Source organism: Rhincodon typus, chromosome 1 (assembly GCF_021869965.1).
Source record: "Rhincodon typus isolate 14 chromosome 1, sRhiTyp1.1, whole genome shotgun sequence".
Lineage (NCBI taxonomy): Eukaryota > Metazoa > Chordata > Chondrichthyes > Orectolobiformes > Rhincodontidae > Rhincodon > Rhincodon typus.
Genome location: NC_063332.1, coordinates 115,140,584 through 115,164,126, shown reverse-complemented (window position 1 = coordinate 115,164,126; position 23,543 = coordinate 115,140,584). Strand labels below are relative to the sequence as shown.

General features: G+C 38.8%; 1 long non-coding RNA gene across 1 annotated transcript in view; it reads left to right on the top strand.

Annotated features, from left to right (window-relative positions):
* The first annotated feature begins 9,878 nt into the window (after positions 1–9,878).
* The window catches only part of LOC125484639, a 162,624-nt gene continuing 148,959 nt past the window's right edge, over positions 9,879–23,543 (top strand). The window contains exons 1-2 of the long non-coding RNA XR_007263524.1: positions 9,879–9,998; positions 10,078–10,190. This is a non-coding gene — a long non-coding RNA (uncharacterized LOC125484639). The remainder of the gene's footprint in view (positions 9,999–10,077; positions 10,191–23,543) is intronic.

The following is a 23,543-nucleotide window of genomic DNA, read 5'->3' as shown; positions in this document are numbered from 1 at the left end:
AAGAGTATTAAGTGGAATATATTTTGAACATTTCTTCCTAAGTGCTAAAAGTGTAGTGATTTGATTTATTACTATTAAATGTACTGAGATACAGTGAAAAGTATTGTGTTGCGTGCTAACCAAACAAATCATGCCTTACATAAGGACATCACGGTAATAGAATAGAATGCAGAATATGGTGTTACAACAACAGAGAAGGTGCAGAGAAAGATCAACTCTGACATATGAGACATCCATTCATAAGTCTGAGAACAGGAGGAAGAAGCTGTTCTTGAATCTCTAGGTATGTGTCCTCAAACCTTTGCATCTTCAGTCCAATGGAAGAGAGTATAACTGGCGGGAGGAGTCCTTGCTTATGTTGCCAGCTTTCCCAAGTCAGTGGGAAGTATAGATGGAGTCAATGGAAGGAAGGCTAGATTTAGTAACTGTTCGTAACTGGTCTTGTTTGCTCAACAAATCTGTTGATATTTCATAGTTTTTCAATCGTGTGTAGAAGAAATTCCAATTTTGCTCCATATCCCCTGTCTTTTGAGCAGGACCTGGTAGTGCAAATGCTGCAGCCATGTTTCCTTAACCAAAATTTTAACAGTGGCTGGCTTCTTTGATTTTTGGCCCAACTTGTTACAGTTCACAGCTCTCTGACATTCATCTCAGTGTTATTTCCAATACCATCTTTCAAATGTACTGCACTGTGTTCAACACATGGTCTTTATTCCATTGAGTTGAAGATGTCTGTTCACAGGGTGTGTGTCACATGGTAGAGGTCAAATGACTACAGCAAACTAGGAGGGACACTTGAACATAATTGCATTTCAATCCATAGGACTTCCACAGAATCCCAATGGATATCTCTCGTCATATATTCAGTCAGCCACAATCCAGAGACTGGAAAGTTTAGATTAAAATGCTCCCCCAACTCCATAAAAATACACCCAGGCCACTGCTGGCTTTGGGAAATCCCTAGGCAGGGCCTTTCATTCACCCTAACCCTGCCACTCCCCAACCCTGAATCCCAGGACCAGACTGAGAACTGGCTCCACAAAGTCTGCTCTTTACAATGAACAAGCTCCAACAGAGCTCAAGTTGAACATACACTACTTCCCAAATCCTTACAATGAGGTATAGGATTCAGGAAATTTGGGCAGAGTGGTGAACTGGATATCATTTCACTTGCATCTGTGTTTCATTCTCGAAAGCCAAGATGAATTTCCATCGAAAGACACTGGCTGTTGCTTAACAAGTGCTATTGTGTAACTAACTCAGAGATTTTGTTTGGAAAAAAGAAGAAACATACCACTAGTATAAGTTTTTAGAAGTAGCATCATGGCAGACAAATGCTTAATGTACTAGTTTCTACATTTTCATTAGCAGACCAGTGATCATGATCATTAGCAATATCTGCTAATAACATATGATGCTTCTCTAGACATTTCTGACTTGAAGAGTATTTGGTGTAACATACAACATAATACTGGAGAATGAGGTGGAAGGACAATAAGTTTTAATCACACATCTTTCTCATCCACCCTGAGAGCTGCCCTGTTATGGAGATTGAAATTTAGATTTCTAGATCCTGAGTATTTGATGGTACAGATTCGATGGGCTGAATAGCCTTTGTTGTACTGTATGATTCTATGATTATATTTTGTTTGGGTTTTGTTTTAAGGCACAATTGAATTAGATTGAAACCAGTTTGGAACAAAGATGATTTTCATAAATTATTTCTCTCTTGAATTAGACATCATCTATGCGTTAAATTTAGGCTTGAAGAAAGTAAACAAGGTGGGTTACAATAACGAGCATAATTTCCTTATCATTTTTGCTACTCAGAGTGTCTCTCCTACAGAGAAAAGTGATCTGTAAAATTAAGGTATCCAATGGAGATGGAAAGTAACATATCATTATTAACTGGAAGTTAAGACCTAGTGAGGCAATTTTGCTTATGGTGAAGACTAGGTTTGCTGCACACCATCTTTAAATTGCAAAAGAACAGAAACAATTTGGAAGTTTCAATACAGCATTTACAGAAGTGAGTGGTGTTGATCCCTACATTACACGCAGCAGTAAGTAACAAAAGAAATGTTATACAAAAAACTGAAATGAGATTAGAGTTGAGTCACATGTGGTAACATGCAGTTGAATAACTTTCTGGAATTCACTATCAGGATATTAAATGAAAAACGGTCATTTGAGTGAATTATCAGAGACAGGTACAAAGATTAATCAAAAAAGATGATGAAGTGGTTGCCTTTGTATTCAACAATAAAAACAGAAGTTGTTGGAAAAGCTCAGCAGGTCTGGCAGCATCTGTCAAGAAAAATCAGAGTTAAAGTTTCAGGTCCAGTGACCCTTCCTCAGAATGTTCTGAAGAAGGGTCACTGGACACAAAAAGTTAACTCTGATTTTTCTTCACAGATGCTACCAGATCTGCTGAGCTTCTCCAGCAATTTCTATTTTTGTTCCTGATTTACAGCATCTACTGTTCTTTCGGCCAATGTATTCAAGTCATTTTAAGATAAAAGGAAAGAGGTAATGCTTCAGTTGTAGTTTGCTCAGATACCGCCTGATGTATTATGCTCTGTTCTGGGAACTGAAACCTAGGATGGATAATATATTGGTCTCGGGGCCAAAAATGGGTTGAGTCACAACAGGGTAAAATTGTAAGGACAGATTCTATAAGTTTGACTTATATTCTCTTGACTATAGTCAAGTGTTAACCTGATTGAAAACTCTCAAATGGTGAAAAAAAAATTCAACATTATTTTCTCTGCTGGAAGAATTTAGAACAAGAGAATATAATCTGAAAACAAGTGGAGTGGGCAGTGGTTAGAGTGCATACCATTGTCATGCTATGTAAACTCAATACAATTTAATGATGCCTTTCCTTCTTGAGGCTTTTTCCTAGACCACTGATATTCTGCAAAAATTACGCATAAAAAGGTCATTTTTCTATTAAGTATTTCCATTTCACGGAGGAGACGTTAGGTTGATCCACATGCAACAACCTGTTCTGAAAACTCTGCCCACATTTTGACAGCAGCTGAATATATACAAACATTCTGAATAAAACAACACTCAACTATCTAAGGAGAAGTCAGTTTGTCCTATCTTAATATTAATGCATTTTTTAAAATCCAGGATCCAAATTCTGATCCTTATCTTTGCCAAAATGCAATGAATTATTCTTTGGCTTACAAAATTCCTTTTTGTTGATTTTTATTGAAATCCATTCATTAGTTTTTGAAACAGTTGTTTACAGCAAAAAAAATTACCTCAGTCACCTTCAGTGAGTTAGACTTTTTCAGAGTGAAATCAGGAGTCATTTTCTTTTGATCCATTAAAGGAAAAAACTCCTCTGAAGTGCAGGTACGGAGTTGACACAAATCTTCAAGACTGAAAGCAATAGATGTTTCTTTTTCCAGTATGAAAGAATTATGGCCAAAAATTGGTAAATAGATTTGAGGTACAGGTCAACCATGCCTGAATGATGAACAAAAACAAAGTTGCTGGAAAAGCTCAGCAGGTCTGGCAGCATCTGTGAAGGAGAAAACAGAGTTAACGTTTCGGGTCCGGTGACCCTTCCTCAGAGTGGAATGATGAAACAGACTCCAAGGACTGAATGGCATACTACAGTTCCAATGTGGTGCAAAGTGCTCCTTTCAAAAAAAAACTGCAGTAATATTGGTTTTAGCAACAGGAGACTCAACTGCAGATGATTGCTTTTAGTGTCTTACTCCGAGATGGCTAATTTTTCTGTGTCAGCACGGTGCAGCAGTTTATCAACTGCCTAGCACAGACATTCCCTCCTTTAATTCCTCCAGAGTCCTAGAATTATCTGGCTGAACACATTCATCTTATGCTTCTAATTGAATAGAAAACAGCACCTTCCTGTTCTAATCATATTGAACAAATAATGAAGTATTAATTGATGGTAAATTGCTCAGACAGGTAGCGTGGACATACATATGCAGAGGAAAGGTAAGAGCAGGTTTCAGGTTTATTTTCCTTCTTGCAAACAAATCTTTAATTATAAACAGTGACTGATCTTGCATTAGGTCCATATTTTCTTAATTTATTTTGCCATAATTCTTACTTTGCCAATATAAATTACAGTTGAGAAGTAACGTTGTGAGGTGGCTTTATGTGTGAATGACAATTTAGCATTAGCGCTGTATGACTGTTTAGATCGGAAGAGGTGAAGTGCAAGCAATCCATATGCTTTTAGCTTGACATTGATTCATGCTTCTGAAAGATGTTCTTAGATGATACTATCATATTTCGCTTATAATCTTTCAAGTCTTTCCTATTATTTTTCTTTAAGCTTCAATCCAATAATAGCATGCTGAGGTTGGGATAATGTTCTCTAATTGTGTTACTGGATGAGATTTTAATACATTTAGCTAGATTTAAAATATGAATGCATGTCCCAGATTGGATTTCTTTCCTTATTGTATTCTATCTTTATATTTAACAATGTGCTGTAATTAGGTAGAAGCTTCAAAAATGAAGTACCATACCAGGCTGACATCCTTTTTGAAGCTTATTCACTCAGAATACCAACACAAACATAATGCATTAGTTTTAATGAAAACTGAAAGCAATTTTAACTTTGCCCATTGTTATTAATTTTCTTATGTTAATGAATTGCTAACTGTCTGAGAACTATCCATTGCCAGCAGACTGCAACAAGCATCCTAAGTAGGAATCTTCATACTTTTCCGCATGTTCTTTTTAAAATTTGTTTGTCTATGAAGCACATTGGAATGCTTCTCCTTATTGAAACAATCCACCAGTGCTGCTTTGATTGCATCTCCCAAACCTGCGACCTCTACCATTTAGAAGGTTAAGGTCAGCAGATACATGAGAATATCACTACCTACAGTTTATCCTCCAAGCCATGTACCATCCTGACTTGGAACGCCTTTCCTTCACTGTCATTGTGTAAATATCCTCTATCACACTCCCCAATAAAATTGTGGTTGTCCCTACACCAAATATCTGCAGTGGTTTAAGAAGTCAGTTCACCAGTGTCTTCTCAAGGGCAATTAGGAATGGGCAATAAATGCTGGCCAATTCAGAGAAACCCATTCCTGTGGATGAAGAGAAACAAAGCACCGGGTTAATGTTGTTTTTGTTTCAGAATACCTCCTCCAAATGTTGGCAAATGTCTGTGTACCATTATTCCCAACTTCTGAAAGAGAGTAGAGTGTGCAATTGAAACTTTAAACAAATAGACCATTAGAAATGTGGCCATCCATTTGCTTTCAATTCCAGGTTATTTTAAGAAGAAAAACTTGCAGAGAATATTTTGACAATGCACAATTGAAATAAGGAGCTAGTTCATTAACAACTCCGACATCTTAGGATTTCATAGATCTTTTATGGTCATAGTCCCCAGTTTGAAAAGCATTCACGTTGATCATAAGCTTATTGAAATGTTTGAATAAGGATGTAATCCAATTTTAGTTTCTGAGATGGTACTTTTGAAAGGGTGTAGATGCATTGGGATGTTTAATTTCAAAGGATTTTTGACAAATAATTTATTATTGTATTGAGATATGCCAATTTACATTTTTATGGTACTTACTATGTACAATAAAATGCCTTCTGCTTTACAGCGGAATATTATAGGTAGGGAATATCAAGCAGAGAAATATTAAGGGAATAAAGCAAAGCATTAATTGTAAGAAAAGGAGTTACTGAGGGTGGGAGTAAGGTGATTAAGGGAGCAGGAAACAGGAAATATATAGGTATTAGAGGACTAGAAGGTGGCCATATAAATGGAGTGCTAAAGAAGATCTTGAAATTAGAAAGGACGAAGGGATGGTAAGAATTTGAATGTGGAATCAAATATCTTAAAGTTGATTTGTTGCAATATGTCAAGTTTCTTGAGGTTTATGTGTATGAAAATGCAGGCATTAATGAGGCTGAGGATAAGGGGTACATGACTTGGGATGACTCATATTTGATAAACAGCAAATGCAGTGAAAGCATTGGGAAAGTCCAATCACAAGTTGATAAGAGTGTGGATGAATGTTTTGATGGTGAGGAGTATGATATGCAGAGGTGAAAGGTACCAATCTTGGTAACAGACCAATTTGAGAAAACTTGCAATCAAGCAATATAATGGAATTCTACATTATTTATTCTGTGCAGTAAAAATACATTTTAATACTGAATACATTTTGAATACATTTTAAAATTCCCTTAGAAATGTAACACCATATCAAAAGAAGCAAACATAATTTAGATATTACTTTTACAAAATAACACATGCCCTGATTTAAGGTTATTGGAATTAGATCACTCTTGTTATAAATATTAATCTAATATTTTTCCATAATGTTAACAGTTCTTGGATGAAAATGCCACAGCACTTTTCATTGCTAACTCTTTTAAAGAAAGTTGGCTAACCTTTTTAAAACTGAACACTTGTTTTTCATTAATCTTGGTCAAACTTTGATTTTACAATGGACTTGCAATCACTGGAAACGAGGCGCTGAATCCTGAGCTAATTTTCTTGAGTTTCCCTGTTCTGGATTAAAGGCAGCGTAATGTGACACTTCTCATTGAGTGAAGAGGATTTGCTTTTGTTACTGCCTACAGTGAGTTACTGTACATTGGATTGAGGAGGAAAGGTTCCTAATCAAAGTGAACTGTGGCCATGTGAACCAATAAACTGAAATATGAATTGGATCGCTAGCTCCAAAATAACATATGTATATATATAGGCCGATTTAATTCATAAATTAAAGAGCCAAACATGTATATATTTCATGTTGTATTCAATTTCTACTGGAGTCTGATAGTATGGCACTGAAGATTATTAAAACGTTTTCTGGATCAGGGAAGAGATGGCAAATGCTGGGAAAATCAAAAAATCAATAATGTGATGTAAAATTTAAAGAGAGTTAAAAGTATAACATTGTCTCATCTAAGTCTAGTTCATGTGATTTGATTGTATTCAATATTTTTTACATATAAAAGAGCACATTTACAAGGCTAGGACAATATAGTTAGATTGTAAACAGTGACTCCAAATCACCACCAAATTAATGTTGTCAAATTTTGATAAAGCCACTTACCAATGTAAATCCTTTAAGACTTCACTCGGGTAAAAACACTGTCCAAATTCAAGAAAGAAGTTAAACCTGGAAATGTGATTTTTGTTAGTCTATTCTGGTAAATGTTTTACCATGTTAAAGAAAAAATCAATTCTATGAGATATTGGAAGATCCCAGTTTAAAGGATTTCACAGAGTTTAAAGATTAGGTTATAGTTATGTAATGTGTGAAGATTAAATTTACATTCCCATTGAGGAAAAATGCAAAGTTAGAATTTTATTCCCAGTTTCTTGTAAGAATAGTTTGCTCATGATTTTTTTTTTATGTTGCCATGTTCTATCTATTCTTGCATGAAATTTGTTTTTTTGCCCACCTTGTGTCCCTCAAACTAATTACTAGAAAATGAATGAATATGAGCATATGAAAGTGAAGCAAGGATATTTGGAATGCCATTTTGTAACCCAAAGGGTTAATGCTGTAAGTGGTCTCAACAGTGTTATTAAAGCTTCAGAATGAAACTGTCCACTTAATACAAAGGCTGGAGGAGATGTTATTATGTTGGATTGCTTCTAATGGTGAGGAATTGAGTTTTGCATACACAGACTCTGATAGGTCCACTTTAGTTGCGTCTGGCAGCAGCCTGTCACTGTAAATGAAAGTCCTGCAGTGAAGAGAATTCAAACAGCTAGCAGCATGTAAAAGTTTTCACTGGCCCAGGGGCCATTAGCTAAATGCTGCTGAGATGCTGCCTGCATGGTTCTGCCGGCTGTTAGTACTGGACGTGTGGTGACTGTTTGGAGAGGAAGGTAAAAAATCCTCAATGGTTGAGATGCCATGTGAAATTTAACTGGGGGCACCTTTTATACTGGGAGCTCTGATAAGCAAGAGATCTCCTAAACAGAAGGTAGGACGCCAGCTTGGATGAACTGCATTGCCTTCTAGCAATGAACTCTGTTTTGAGAAAACAGAACTCAGTATGCTTCTAATCCTTTAGATATTAAATCAACTATTTCAAAATCACTGTTCACTCTAAGATCTGTTGCATTTCTATTGTTTCGTTAAATAAATGCAAAAAAAAGCCTTTTCAGTAGAATCTGAATGGCATGTGGTGCTATGAAAGTAAAATAATCATTAAGCTTAAGGAGAAGTTAAAAAAAGACTGTGTGCACTTATAGGAAGCTGATATGTCAAGAGCAGGTTGCATGCCTCATATCTATTATCAAATAGTGCACATATACCTCAACCTTTTTATGCCACAGTGAATTTAGTTTATGAACAGGAAGTTACAGTAAGTCGAAAAGAAATAACGTTCCTACCATTTGAAGTATTTTTTTAAAGAAACCAGTATAACATCTCAGCATTGTTCTGAACATTTTAAATAAATTTGGATTTCAGAGATCCCTGTATATTTTGACATTCCCTCATATAGGCATTCATTAGAAAAAGAACACAGCATATTTTATTTTTAAATCTGCGACCCATCGTAACTGATGAAGCTTCAGGTAATGTTTTAAATACTTTATAGTAATGGCTTTTCTTAATATAATTTTGTTCAACCTGGATGTAGTGTGTCTTGTTGCTCGTGTTGAAATGACTAACTTCATGATAAAACCATGCACATGTACCCTCAGGATTTCTTGGGTACATGTTGCTGTTCAGAGCATGTATTTAGAATTAAGTTAGCAGATGACACAAGAGAAAAAAAATGGTGGCTTATGATGTGCAGAAAATTAAATTAGAATCCAGTCAATATGTGATGTGAGTTAAGGTTAATACATGAATCTATTGCTCAAGTCAGATGCTCAGTGTGGTATATAAAAATACGCTTCACATGATCCTAGCTGTCAGTCCTTTGAGAGACTCAAAAGCATGTGGATTGAAGGAAGGAGTTAACTGTAAATTGTTGGTAGGTGGATCTAAGGCGATAGGGTTTAGTTAGCTACATGAAGTATAGCTGTGAAATCTGAGCAACTAAGATTTATTCGGTTATAAAGGAAGTATCTTGCGTGCCTAAAAGCAATATAGGATGTTCAATGAAAATTTGTTCCTGAGCCTTAATTTAGTTTAAATGAAATGCAGACAAGCAAGTGACTTCTAGGACTGCCTACTTCATGATAGCTGTCTAGAACAAAGGGAATTCTTTGTGATCCCAATAAGCAGATGCTTAAAGGAAGATGCAAGTGCTGAAAATTTCCTTGGGGGACAAAAGGGTTTGTTGTATAGACATTTGTAACAATAGATGAGCTGATAATAATCTGTGCTATATTTCTGCTTTAAGTGCTGTTAAAATATTTAATACTACTAAGGGTGGCATAACTTAAACCAAACAGTTTGAAATTCATGTAAGAAATTTTGATTTTGAACGTGCAGAATTTGCACAGAATCAACCCACCCCTTCTTCAAAAAACATTCTTTATTTCCCTTTACTGCATCATGGCCTTCAATTGTTCAGCTTCCATTATAGTTCAGCCTCTCTAACATACTTAATACAGAGAAAGGTGCAGTGGATAAAATATTCATGTTATGTAGACTGCATTTTTAAAGAATGTTCTTTCTGGTTGGTACCACTGATGTGCTTTGTCTTGGCTTCGCAGTAGCTATGCTGCATGATGTAAATTGCCTCCATTCGTTTCAATGTTCGGGATTTTGTGTGATCTTTTCCTTGTCACTGGGTTGCAAGCAAAGCTGTGACAGTGATGGAATTGGCCAGGAAGGAGCTGCAGGTGTTTATCATTTCGTGTATCTGTTCAGAGAGCGACAGCTGCTGTTATAAGAGAGGACAAAATCAGAGTAAGTCAGCGGAAGCATGCTGAGATGAAGAGAAGCAAAAAAAAACATTAGCTTGCCGTATAGAATGCAGTTGTACATTCGTGTCACTTTTCAGAAGCTGTTTAAAGGATTTATCTGGCTCATGTGTTATATTAGCTCTTAAAGGTTGTTATAGGCTTCATATGTATTTGCTGCATGTCAATGCTGTTATTGTATAATTTTCCGATACTGTCGTCTTTGATAGGGAAGGACAATGCATCTTTAACGGGAGGTGGCAGCAAAGAGCTAGCGTAACTGGCTTGTTGGGCGACCGGTTACATTCATTGGAGCTGAACTCTTCACAAAGAATAACGTCTGGTAATTACAAAAGTTTTTTTTTAACATTGCGAATTGTTCTAACGGTTCATCGGGTTACAGCAGTAAATTGAGATTAAATTGCAAACGCGTATGTTGTTCTAAAATAATCTGCGAGGCGTGAATGTTACGAAGTATGGAGGAAGGGGACACTGACTAATTACAAGTGATAGTGATCATGATTCGCTTTCTGCAAAAGCTGAAGGATCTTAATTAAAATAATGAACTCCCTGATTTTGCAAACAAAAAGTGGGACTTGCTTGCAGGGTGCGTGGATAAATTAAACTTCCGACAGAAAATTCGAATACGCTAATTATATTCGATGTAAGTAATTGGAATGACACTCCTGTTATTGTACTAACCACTTTTTTTTTAAAGAAAAATTTAAAGCACTGATCTTCCTATTTATCAGACAATGAGTAATGAGATTGCCCTGTTTATGTATAAGCAATTTTCAGTCGTTGGAATGTATCATTTGCTTATGCTGCTTAAATAGGCAGTTTTAAACCAATAGGTTTATAAAATGTACAACTATACTAACGAAAGATTTTTGCAGTCTATATTTTGTTCCTACTCTATGGAGGTTGTATATGAGACAATGAGCTCCGGTTGTTGCCTTCTGGAGCAGAGGAGGTTGAGAAGGGCACCTGGTTGAGGTGCATATATTTCTGGAGCAAATGGGACTTGAGTGTGGGTTTCCTGGTTTGGAGGTGGGGACACTACAACCATGCTACAAGAACTCTGGGGGGAAAAAAAACTTGAGGGGTACTGATCAGGTGACTAGAAAGCAGCTGTCCCTTCATTGAACTGTCAATCGGGACAGACTTTTGGAATGAAAGATAGGAGGTTTAGAGAGGAGAATTGTTTTCATTCAAAGGGTAGTGGGTGTCTGGAATGCACTGCCTGGTAGGGTGGTTGAGGCAAGTAGCCTCTCAAATTTTTTAAAGTATTTGGATGAATGCTTGAAATATCATAATATTCAAAGATGTGGGGCTAGTGTAGGTACATGTGTGTATTTGGCATAGCAGACTTGATAAGGCTGAAGGGCCTCATCTGTACTGCACGATTCTATGAGCAGAAGTTGTAACAGTAAAATGGGGAGAACAATCAACATGAATGAATAAAATAAAACAAATAACTGCAGATGCTGGAAACTTGAAAGGAAAACAAAAACTCAGCAGGTCTGGCAGCATTTGTGGAGAGAAAGCAAATTAAAGTTTGAGCCCAGTGCCCCTTCTTCAGCCAATTTATTGCCATCTTTAACTTCAGCTCATGGTATGAAATCAGGTGATGAGATAAGTGGTGATAAAAGAAAATCTAAATCATTAGTGAGCTAGATGTGGGATGGAGTGGTAGGTTCAGTGATAGACCTGTTTTTCTTTTCTTTTATTTATGTGTTGAGGATCTGGAAGTGGAATTTGGATCAGATATTTATTCCCGTTCTATCCGGATGACTAGATTGAGCTCTGCAGTGAATTTGTGCTGAAAATATTGGATCACTTTTTAAATGTGCTTTCAATTTCAGTATCTTTTTCATTTTAGAGAAGGAAGTGTCAGGTCAACGGAAACACCATTCACTGATGCTGAAGGGTCAGGCAACTTTTTTTTTAAAAAAAAAAAAAAAAAAAATTCTTTATTTGTAAAGTCAGTTTCATGTCATGTTATCAGTCCAAACAAAAGTCTAAAGACTTAAATAGGAGGCACCAGATTCCTTGTCCCCCAATTGGCTGTTCATAAACTGTAGGAGGAATTCCTGATCCTTAGCAAAAGGAAGACCTATCTTGAAGAGAGGAATTTAGTGAGTAAGCCTGTAAGAAATAGGATCAAGAGTAGGCCATTTGGTCCCTGAGCCTGTTCCACCCTTCAATAGGATCGTGGCTCAACGTCATGAAGAGGTGAGACTTTGAATCCAGATTTGGGTTGGTATCTGGGAGAGAGGTTAGTAGGTCCGTGGTGGGTAGGGTTCTGCCAGGAAGGGTCTATAGGTTTGGGGTTTCCCTGTGATTGTCCTTTACCTAGCACCACCAGGAGGCCAGATAGAGGGGTGCTAGTCTGCGCCATTGGTATTCAGCCTCTTCTGCAGCTGGTTCCACATTGGTGATGGCAAAATGAGGCCCTGAAATGGGAATTTATTGCCTGCTTGAGAGTTTCGAATGGTTCACTGACGCCACCACCTCTGCTGTTATAATTATGTTGGGGGCAGGGGTAAGTGGGTAGACAAAAGGCAGTCTGCCCTTGGAAATAACATGCCCTTCACCTTCATACCTGCTGGTGGGTGCTGGGGATTGGAAAATTCAGTTCCAAAGAATAACTTCCAATTGACCAATGACATCCAAAATAAAGTTATTTAAACCATAGCAGATTTCTCACAGTCCGTTGTGAAAACGATCATAAAAGCTATGCATTTTAAGAAGTACAGGTTATGTGACTGACTGCCCACTCGAGTCACTTATTTCTTAATTTTGACCATGGCCTTAATTTAAATAGCAGACATTTCCTTTCGTTTGTGTTAGCGACCTCCATGTAATCTGGGTGAAATTAGTTGAACCAGCAATTTTTTCAAAAAAAAAACCTGAGTATATGTCCACAATCGCTGAGGTTCATGCTTTCCTCAGTCTCTTGCATTTGTTTGATTAAAACTGGACTTAAATATTGCTTAAATATGAATAGAGCAGGGACAGGAATGGTTGTTGCAGGTTCCGGGGTTTAGATGTTTCGGTAAGATCAGGGAAGGTGGTAAAAGAGGGGGAGGTGTGGCATTGTTAGTCAAGGACAGTATTACGGTGGCAGAAAGGACGTTTGATGACAACTCGTCGGCTGAGGTTAGAACCAGGAAAGGAGAGGTCACCCTGTTGGGAGTTTTCTATAGGCTTCCGAAAAGTTCCAGAGATGTAGAGGAAAAGATTGCAAAGATGATTCTGGATAGAAGTGAAAGTAACAGGGTAGTTGTTATAGGGGACTTTAACTTTCCAAATATTGACTGGAAACGCTATAGTTCAAGTACTTCAGATGGGTCAGTTTTTGTCCAATGTGTGCAGGAGGGTTTCCTGACACAGTATGTAGATAGGCCAACAAGAGGTGAGGCCACATTGGATTTGGTACTGGGTAATGAACCAGGCCAGGTGTTAGATTTGGAGGTAGGAGAGCACTTTGGTGATAGTGACCACAATTCGGTTACGTTTACTTTAGTGATGGAAAGGGATCGGTATATAAAGCAGGGCAAGAGTTATAGCTGGGGGAAAGGCAATTATGAGGCAAGATTTAGGATGGAGAAGGAAACTGCAGGGGCTGGGCACAATTGAAATGTGGAGCTTGTTCAAGGAACAGCTACTGCGTGTCCTTGAAGTATGTACCTGTCAGGCAGGGAGGAAGTGGTCGAGCGAGGGAACCGTGGTTTACTAAAGAAGTTGAATCTCTTGTCAAGAGGAAGAAGGAGGCTTATGTAGAGATGAGGCGTGAAGGCTCAGTGAGGGCGCTTGAGAGTTACAAGTTAGCCAGGAAGGACCTAAAGAGAGAGCTAAGGAGAGCCAGGAGGGGACATGAGAAGTCTTTAGCAGGTAGGATCAAGGAAAACCCTAAAGCTTTCTATAGGTATGTCAGGAATAAAAGAATGACTAGAATAAGATTGGGGCTGGTCAAGGAAAGTAGTGGGAAGTTGTGCGTGGAGTCCGAAGAGATAGGAGAGGTGCTAAATGAATATTTTTTGTCACAGGAAACAGACAATGTAGTCGGAGAATACTGAGATACAGTCTATTAGACTGGATGGGATTGAGGTTCGTAAGGAGGAGGTGTTAGCAATTCTGGAAGATGTGAAAATAGATAAGTCCCTGGGCCGGATGGGATTTATCCTAGGATTTTCTGGGAAGCTAGAGAGGAGATTGCAGAGCCTTTGGCTTTGATCTTTATGTCGTCATTGTCTTCAGGAACAGTGCCAGAAGACTGGAGACTAGCAAATGTTTTCCCCTTGTTCAAGAAGGGGAGTAGAGACAACCCTGGTAATTATAGACCAATGAGCCTTACTTCGGTTGTGGGTAAAGTGTTGGAAAGTATTAAGAGATGAGATAGGATTTATAATCATCTAGAAAGGAATAATTTGATTAGGGATAGTCAACATGGTGTTGTGAAGGGTAGGTCGTGCCTCTCAAACCTTATTGAGTTCTTCGAGAAGGTGACCAAACAGGTTGATGTGGTGTATATGGATTTCAGTAAAGCGTTTGATAAGGTTCCCCATGGTAGGCTATTGCAGAAAATACGGAGGCATGGGATTGAGGGTGATTTAGTGGTTTGGATCAGAAATTGGCTAGCTGTAAGAAGACAGAGGGTGGTGGTTGATGGGAAATGTTCATCCTGGAGTTCAGTTACTAGTGGTGTACCTCAAGGATCTGTTTTGGGGCCACTGCTGTTTGTCATTTTTATAAATGACCTGGATGAGGGTGTAGAAGGATGGGTTAGTAAATTTGCAGATGACACCAAAGTCGGTGGAGTTGTGGATAGTGCAGAAGGATGTTGCAGGTTACAGAGGGACATAGATAAGCTGCAGAGCTGGGCTGAGAGGTGGCAAATGGAGTTTAATGTGGAAAAGTGAGGTGATTCACTTTGGAAGGAGTAACAGGAATACAGAGTACTGGGCTAATGGTAAGATTCTTGGTAGTGTGGATGAGCAGAGAGATCTGTGTCCATGTGCATAGATCACTGAAAGTTGCCACCCAGGTTGATAGGGTTGTTAAGAAGGCGTACAGTATGTTAGGTTTTATTGGTAGAGGGATTGAGTTTCGGAGCCATGAGGTCATGTTGCAGCTGTACAAAACTCTGGTGCGGCCGCACTTGGAGTATTGCGTACAGTTCTGGTCACCACATTATAGGAAGGATGTGGAAGCATTGGAAAGGGTGCAGAGGAGATTTACGAGGATGTTGCCTGGTATGGAGGGAAGGTCTTATGAGGAAAGGCTGAGGGACTTGAGGCTGTTTTCGTTAGAGAGAAGAAGGTTAAGAGGTGACTTAATAGAGACATACAAGATGATCAGAGGATTAGATAGGGTGGACAGTGGGAGCCTTTTTCCTCGGATGGTGATGGCTAGCACGAGGGGACATAGCTTTAAATTGAGGGGTGATAGATATAGGACAGATGTCAGAAGTAGGTTCTTTAGTCAGAGAGTAGTAAGGGTGTGGAATGCCCTGCCTGCAAAAATAGTAGACTCGCCCATTTAAATGGTCATTGGATAAACATATGGATGATAATGGAATAGTTTAGGTTAGATGGGCTTCAGATTGGTTGCGCTGACCTGAGAAACATCGAGGGCCGAAGGGCCTGTACTGCGCTGTAATGTTCTATGTGCTATGATTCAAAGTTCTGCATCTTGCACTGATCAGGACTGGGATGCCACAAACCAAACTTTAAGAAAGAACACCAAATTATACAGTATGTTGTTTTGGTTATAGAAATGTAGCTGGATCTGTTAACTGGAAGTCTTAGCAATTTGATTACGTCCAAACAGGCACATAGATTCTAATTATTCACTGCTGTGCAATGGGGAATACAGCAAGGATTAGCAGTCAAACTGCTTGCTCTGAGGTGAAACATCCAGTTGCATATCCAAGCCAGCTATGGTGTTGCAATCTCTTGTGCTTGCCCAGATCAGATCCTGTATGCAAAACCGATCGAAGTTTTTGAAGTTGTAAAATCTTAGAATGGCTCCTCCTGTGCTGTAAACCTTAGGCCCATCATGCCCATGCTCTTTGCAAGGGGCAGCATGGTGACTCAGTGGTTAGCACTGCGGCCTCATGGCGCCAGGGACCCGGGTTCAATTCCAGCCTCCGGCAACTGCCTGTGTGGAGTTTGCATTTTCCCCTGTGTCTGTGGGTTTCCTTCCGGTGTTTTGGTTTCGTCCCACAGTTAGGTGGATTAGCCATGGGAAATGTAGGGTCACAGGGATAGGGTAGAGTGGTGGGTCTGGGTGGGATGCTCTTCAAAGGGTCGGTGTGGACTTGGTAGGCCAAATGGCCCACTGTCACACTGTAGGGATTCTGTGAATATGAACTCCATTCAGAAACGCACCCTTCCACTGCTACCCTCTGCCTTCTATGACTGAGCCAGTTTTTTTTTTTTTTTAAACCATCTTGCAAGCTCACCTCTGACCCCATGCGACTTTACCTTCTGTATCAGCCTGCCATGAGGGACCTTGTCAAAGGCCTTCCTGAAGTCCATGTAGACAACATCCAATGCCCTACCCTCATCGGTCATTTTCGTCACTTCCTCAAAAAACTCAACCAAGTTAGTGAGATGCTACCTCCCCTTCAGAAAACCATGTTGCCCCTCACTAATACACCCATTGATTTCCAGTTGGAAGTAAATCCTGTCTCGAAGGATCCTCTCCAATATTGTCCCTACCACTGATGTAAGGCTCGCCAGCCTGTAATCAGCTGGATTATCCTTGCCACCCTTCTAAAACAAAAGAACGACACTGGCTATTCTCCAATCCTCTGGCACCTCCCCTGTAGCCGGTAATGGTACAAAGAGTTCCCTCAAGGCCCTAGTAAAAGTAAACTATTTTTAGATGTTGTTACAAGTCCATTGAAATCTTTGAACTTCCAAAGTCAACCTTTATAGCCTGCTTGGTAAAAGTCTTGGATTTTATATTGTATTTAGACAAAACATCATTAATGTGGATTACAAATCCTGTTCCTCTCCCACAATTAATGTTTATTACCCTTAGTTTTGTCAAACATTGGGGCACTAGATATTTATATTTTTACACTTTTTTTTTTTCTTCCAAAGCTGTTTTTCCCCAACGATGATTCATTGTCTTCAAACTGAATTTTAACATTGACGGCCACCGCTTCCTTTTCCTTCCTTAATATTATGTCCAGTTTCCACACTCCGGTCAATCATTTTAAACGATGGCTCAACCAATGCCTTCCATCCATATTGTGTAGCCTTCCTGATCAGCTGCTGAACAAATTTCTTGTGATAATGGATTCTGCTGTTTTTAACAAAGATACAAGTTCCTAAAACATGAGGGAGCTCTTCATTCCTAGCTCCACAAGATGTGTACATGATGTAGCGTAGCCCCAAATAAAAGTTAATACTGTGGATGCTGGAAATCCGAAATAACAGCAGAGACTGCTAGAGAAACTTAGCAGATCTGGCAGCATCTATGACAAGAGTAATAGTGTTAATGTTCTAAGTCTGGTATGACTCTTCTTCTAAATCCCAGATTCAGGGTTCTGAAGGAGAGTCAGACCAGACCTCAAACATAACTCTCTTTCTCTCTCCTCAGATGCTGACAGGACCTACTGAGTTTCTCCAGTATTGCTTGTGTATGTATCATAGCCTGTACTTCCCAGGCAAAGTAATACTTAGTATAGTATGTGTTTATTTGAAGTTCTAGCATCTTGATTTATACGTGAATTGTTTAAACATAAAATATTTCCAATTATTTGATGCTGAGTCATTATATGAATAATCTGTATGAATACCTTAAGTTATATAATTTGGCCTCCCTCTATTCCTCATCAGAATCTTTATATTTCTTTACCACTTTTAATTTACTTCTGCTGTCATCATCCAGTAACTCCTCACCCAATTTTGGACCTCTTCAACATTGTGATTTTTAGATACTTCAAGTTTTCCTTGCTCATGTAATACATTCAACCTCGTAAACTGATCAGTTTTTGTTTTTCTGCACTATAGAATATAGGCTATTTGACCCTTCAAGCCTGCTGTGCCATTCAATATGATCATGGCTGATCATCCAACTCAGTACTCTGTTCCTGCTTTTGCCCATATCTTTTTTGATCCCTTTCATACTAAGAGCTATATCTATGTCTTTCTTGAAATTCTTAAGTGTTTTGGACTCGGCAGTTTCCTTGGCAGAAAATTCCACAGGCTCCCCATTCTGAGTTTTAAAAAGAATTCCACCTAATCTTTGTCCAAATTCTTATCCTTACACTGTGATCCCTTGTTCTGGACTTCTCAGTCATCAAGAACATCCTTCCTGCATATACTGTGTCTAATCCTGTCAGAATTTCATAGGTTATCCCCTTCATTCTTCTAAACTCCAATGAATATAGTCCTAACCAATCTCGTCTCTTCCCCATTCATTCATCCCACCATTGCAGGAATCAGTCTCTTAAACCATTGTGGCACTCCCTCCAAAGCCAGAACCTCTCTCCTCCGATAAGGAGACCAAAACTGCACGTAAGACTCTAGACGTGGTCTCATAAATGCCCTGTACAGTTCTAGCAAAACATCCCTGCTCCTGTACTCTCATTGTCTCGTAATGAAAATCACCTTACCATTTACCATCTTCACGGCCTGCTTATTTTCAGTGACTGATGTAAAACGGCACTTAGATCTCATTGCACCTACCCTTTCCCAATCTATCACCATCCAGTTAATAACCTGTTTGCTACCAAAGTGGATAACCTCCCATTTATCCGCATTATACTAAATATGTCATATATTTGCCCATTTACTCAACTTGTCCAAATCATACTAAAGCATCTCTCTATGCTCTTTGCAGCTCACCCACCCACCCAGCTTCATGCTAACTATCTGCAAAATTGGAAATATTAATATTTACTTCCTTCATTGCAATCATTAATATATTGTGACTAGCTGGGATCCAAGCACTGATGCCTGCAGTACCCCACTAAGTACTGCCTGCAACCAGGCAAAAAGATCCATTTATTCCATACTTGGAAAAAGTCTTGATGATAGGATCCTGTGATTATTCCATGCCTTGTGACTTAACAATTCCTGCAGTAATTTCTATTTCTAAGAATAGAAAGCCTCACTTTCTATTCTTCATATGGAATAATCCATCAGTTGTTCTGGCTGGCACATGTAATATATTTTTAATCACACTTTTAATCTCATTATCCAAATCAATCAATGTGAAACCTCAGAGGATTAAGTGGTGACAAAACCTTGATATAAAGGACTTGAAAATTTCTACCCTCCATGCTCGTTTGATTTTGGCCAAGCTCAAGCGGTTGATCAATTGTTGGAACTTAGTACACTCATTCTTTCACACTGGCCCAAGGACCAATTCAAGCACCGAACTATTTTGCAACATCTCTTGCACTTATAAATGGTTGAGTTGGAAATCTATCTTCCACTTTTCCTCCTAATTATATAACAATGTTTTATTTTTGCTGGCCACAAAAAATCTGCCCATCTTCTTTCGATTTGAAACTAATACTATATCTTGTAACAAAAATATGAAAGAATTTTCAGATTCTTTTCCATGTCCTTGCATAAATTACTAACGAATGTGATATCATCTGCTGTACATTTAATTGACCTACTATTGCCACATGTTATGATACCAGATCCTTTACTCCTAACATACTTAATAGGGTACCCATTACAGCATGAAACAGCACAAGTGTTAAGGGCTGGCCTGACTTGAGCACTCTATTGAATCAAATAGGTTCTGTTTTATGTCAATCCCTTTCAACCCTTGTAATGTCAGTACGGAACATATCCACATATTTAGTAAACTCCAGGCAAACTCCCAATCTCTTCAAACTTTTATGAATCAACTTGTGCCCCATAATGTTAAATGCCTTTACAAGATTGACAAAAGAGATCACAATTTGTTCCTTGGCTTTCTTCACTCCTCCCAAATAATTTTGTTAAATAGTCACCTTTTTTTTTTTTTGTAACATTAGCAAACTTTTCTGTCTCATTAATGTTAATGGCCTACCCTGACCTTTTTTTGAGCCAAAACCTTAAGGAGGTGCAGTAATACTGAAGCCATTGTTGTTAATCCCCAATTATCAAGATTTCGAAGAACTGCAGGATCCATGGATGTAGTTAACTGAACAATTCTACACAATTTAAAATTCTCTGGTATTTGAAAGTTTTCATCCATATACTGAAGCATCTAGGTGGAACGCTTAGTTTGGGAGTTTGCTGCTAATTTTAAATCCGAGATGGCAATTTTATCCGAGCCAGCTGCTTTGCTCTCCTCCCAACTTTCTGTAATTTGACCATTATTAATACCTCTCATGAGGCCCTCTATTGTTTATTGTTTATTTCTTTTGTGGCTTTTGAAAATTTACCAGTATCAGTCTTATTATTGTCAACCATTTCATTTAAAGTGCTCTTTTAATGTCAAGGGGGCGACTAATTTGATTGGTTTCTCCCACGATTTTCCTAGCCAGACCTTTCTTGTCATTACAAAACAATGCTTGTATTTATTTTTATAGCTAGGTTTCTTTTTAACATATTTTTTCCCACTTGCAAATGTAGAAAAGGCTGTTGTGATTTTGGGACCTTTACTATTATTGGACAGTATAACATTATTGCATTTCTTCCTGATGAATAAATAACTGATTTTATTAGTCTTATTTATTGGGAACCCTTTACTCTGACATCTTCTCACTCTGGTCCACTATATCCGTAATATTCTTCTAGGCCTCACTGTAAGAAAATGGTGGAATGTGACCAATCAAGATCTACACAAATGGTATCTTATTGAGGGCTGGCAAATATCCCTGACTTCACTTTGCTCACCACCTTCTCCAGCAGATGGAGGTGCCATCACGATCATATCTCTTAATTTTAAAAATTCTGATGTTCTCTTTGCTGATATTTGTTTGCTTGTCAGTTTAAGGTCAGTGTTTTAGCAATCTTGATATTACGTACTCGCTGGCATCGTTTCTGCAAGTTTCATGAGTGCAACTTCTCACTGGCCCACAAAGATTTCTTCTACTCCTTTTACTTTTATCACTTCCCATCCATTTGCCTTAAACTTTAGAATTCTATGCCTTTCATTTGGCCTCTCTCTCAGTTTTAGGGGTAAATTTTTTAAAATATGTATTTCACACTCAAATTCTCCTTTGTCAATAAGTGGCACACTATTCACCATCTTGGCATGCTGTAGCATGGTAACTACCCTCTTTACTGTACTCTCTCAAACAGCAACAGTCTTCCTCATTGCATGTCTCCTTCTTACATACCATTTAAAATTTCTGAATTCATTAAGTCTTGAAACAAATGTCATGTGCAAGCTGCCCATTGGGATATCTAATCCTAACACATTTCAGTTTACAATCTCTGGTCAGATTATCTGTTCTGATTTATCCCTCTCTCATTCACTATCCTCCCAGTTACTCTCCGCTCATCTCATGGATATTGGACATATTCTCCAGCCTTGAATCCTAAAAGGTAGGGCTTGGCTCTGCCAACAATTTTTCCCTTTTCCACTAAATTGCTCATTGACATTCCACTTGCCAAATTCTTTTTCTACAGTGTAATGGATGTATTTAATATGTTATAAAATCTTTCATACACATTTGTGGATATACACATCTTTGTATTGCACCTTTGTCTAAAATGTTAAAGTTAGCCACATTCAAGTTTTGGCAATGGCATTTGCCTTTTCTACATTTCATATATTTGTATCTGAAGCTCTAACTCTGAGATGCAAATGGTCAAATTACATCCAGGTTACTTTGATCTTAGTCGACTAGCTATTTTAATTTTTTTTTTTAGCAAATTAGTGGTCTCTGCAGATCTCCTGAACCAGTTTTAATTTGATGCCAGCCAATTTCACTGAGGCAGGGCTAGCCTAGTGTACTGGCCTCCTGATAGAGGTGCACTATCCTATGTTGCCTGGTCATCTTCTGATAGGACCAAGTGGAGACAATGGCCTACTGGTATTAATGCTAGACTATTAATCCAGAAACCCAAGTAACATTCTGGGGACCCAGGTTCAAATCCTGTCATGGCAGGTAGGAGAATTCTGCAAGTAAGAGCCTAATGATGACGATGAAACTATTGCCGATAGTTGGAAAAGCCTGTTTGGTTCACTAATAAGGAAGGAAATCTGCTGTCCATCCTTACCTGGTCTGACCTACACGTGACTCCAGACCAACTGCAATGTGGTTAACTCTTAGGCAGTTAGGGATAGACAATTAATTCTGCCCCAGCCACCAACTCCCACGTCCCATGAATGATTTCTTTAAAAACTGTAGGCCCACCACCGCTCCAAACAGAAACAGCTGTAGTTATTCATATCAGTTTGTCCAACAGATGTACCATCAAAACCTCTACCTGCAGTGAATGACCTGTCCAGACATGCTGGAAATTTGAAAGGCTTAAGCAGTTTGCTTTTGTTCAGTTTGGTTTTTGGATTTTAGCATTTAATACAGAAGGCTACTTGAGGGGTGGGGGGGAAAAAAAAAAAATCACTGAACTAATGATCTTTTTTAAAATTTGCTTATGAGAGCAGTTTAAAGTGGTGAGGTTAAACAGTCTGGTATTTTGTATCTAAAGGCAGGGTGGCCACATTTTGCCAGGATGTGACTAGCGAATAGTAGAGCCAGCCAGACTCTGTTGCTGGGAAAATGATTAAAGGAGGGTACATGCACATGCTCCTCTTACTGCATGCATCTGAAGAGTGTCCTTGTGTTGGGAACTGGTGACCATGGAATGCAACCCCACTCTGTTTGTGGATGGGATCAATCTGCTCCTCAGCAATGACCCATTTGGATCGAAAGAAATTGCATCCCCAGTGGTCTCCAAGAAGCCTGTTACTGTGACCCTTACAGTAGAAGAACTATCCCCCAGGTACCTCAGTGAGAGGGCCTGTACCTGCAAACAGAGTGCTGGAAGTCAGCTGGCTAACAGCCAGACAAAAGGAAAGCAGAACCCTAAAAATGTTCTCTTTGAATGCTAAGATGCAATTTGCAAATATACTCCAATCAGAAACCACACTACATTGTAAACTTTCTAAATTCTTAAAATGTGACTTTTGTTTTTACAGGTATAGAAACTGAGCTGGATGAACCATGTAGATACAATTGCTACTCAGGTCAGATGCTAGCAAATAATTCATCTCCTGACTGAGCGAAGGCTCTCCATGATTTATAAGGCACAAGTCAGAAGTGTAATGGAATACTCCCCCACTTTCCTGGATGGGCACAGCTCCAACAACTGTCAGGAGCTTGGCACCATCCAGGACAAAGCAACCTCCTTGATTGAGACAACATCTCGTCCCTCCACCACTGATGCTAAGCAGCAGCAGCGTGTACTGTCTGCAAAATGCACTGCAGAAATTCACCAAAAATCCTTAGACAACATCCTCCCCACCTGCAAGTTTCCATCCAAGTTGGTCACCTTCTTGAGTTGGAAACATTATTGTTCCTTTACTACTGCTGGGTCAAAAATCTCAGAACTCCCTCCCTAAGGGCACTGTGGGTCTACCTAAATCACATGTAGGTAGATTGCACAGGTTTGAGAAGGCAGCTCACTGCCACCTTACCAAGGGCAGTAAAAGATGGGCAATAAATTGTCCTTTTTTAGAATATTTCTGAACGACAATCAATCACTCTACAAACACTGCA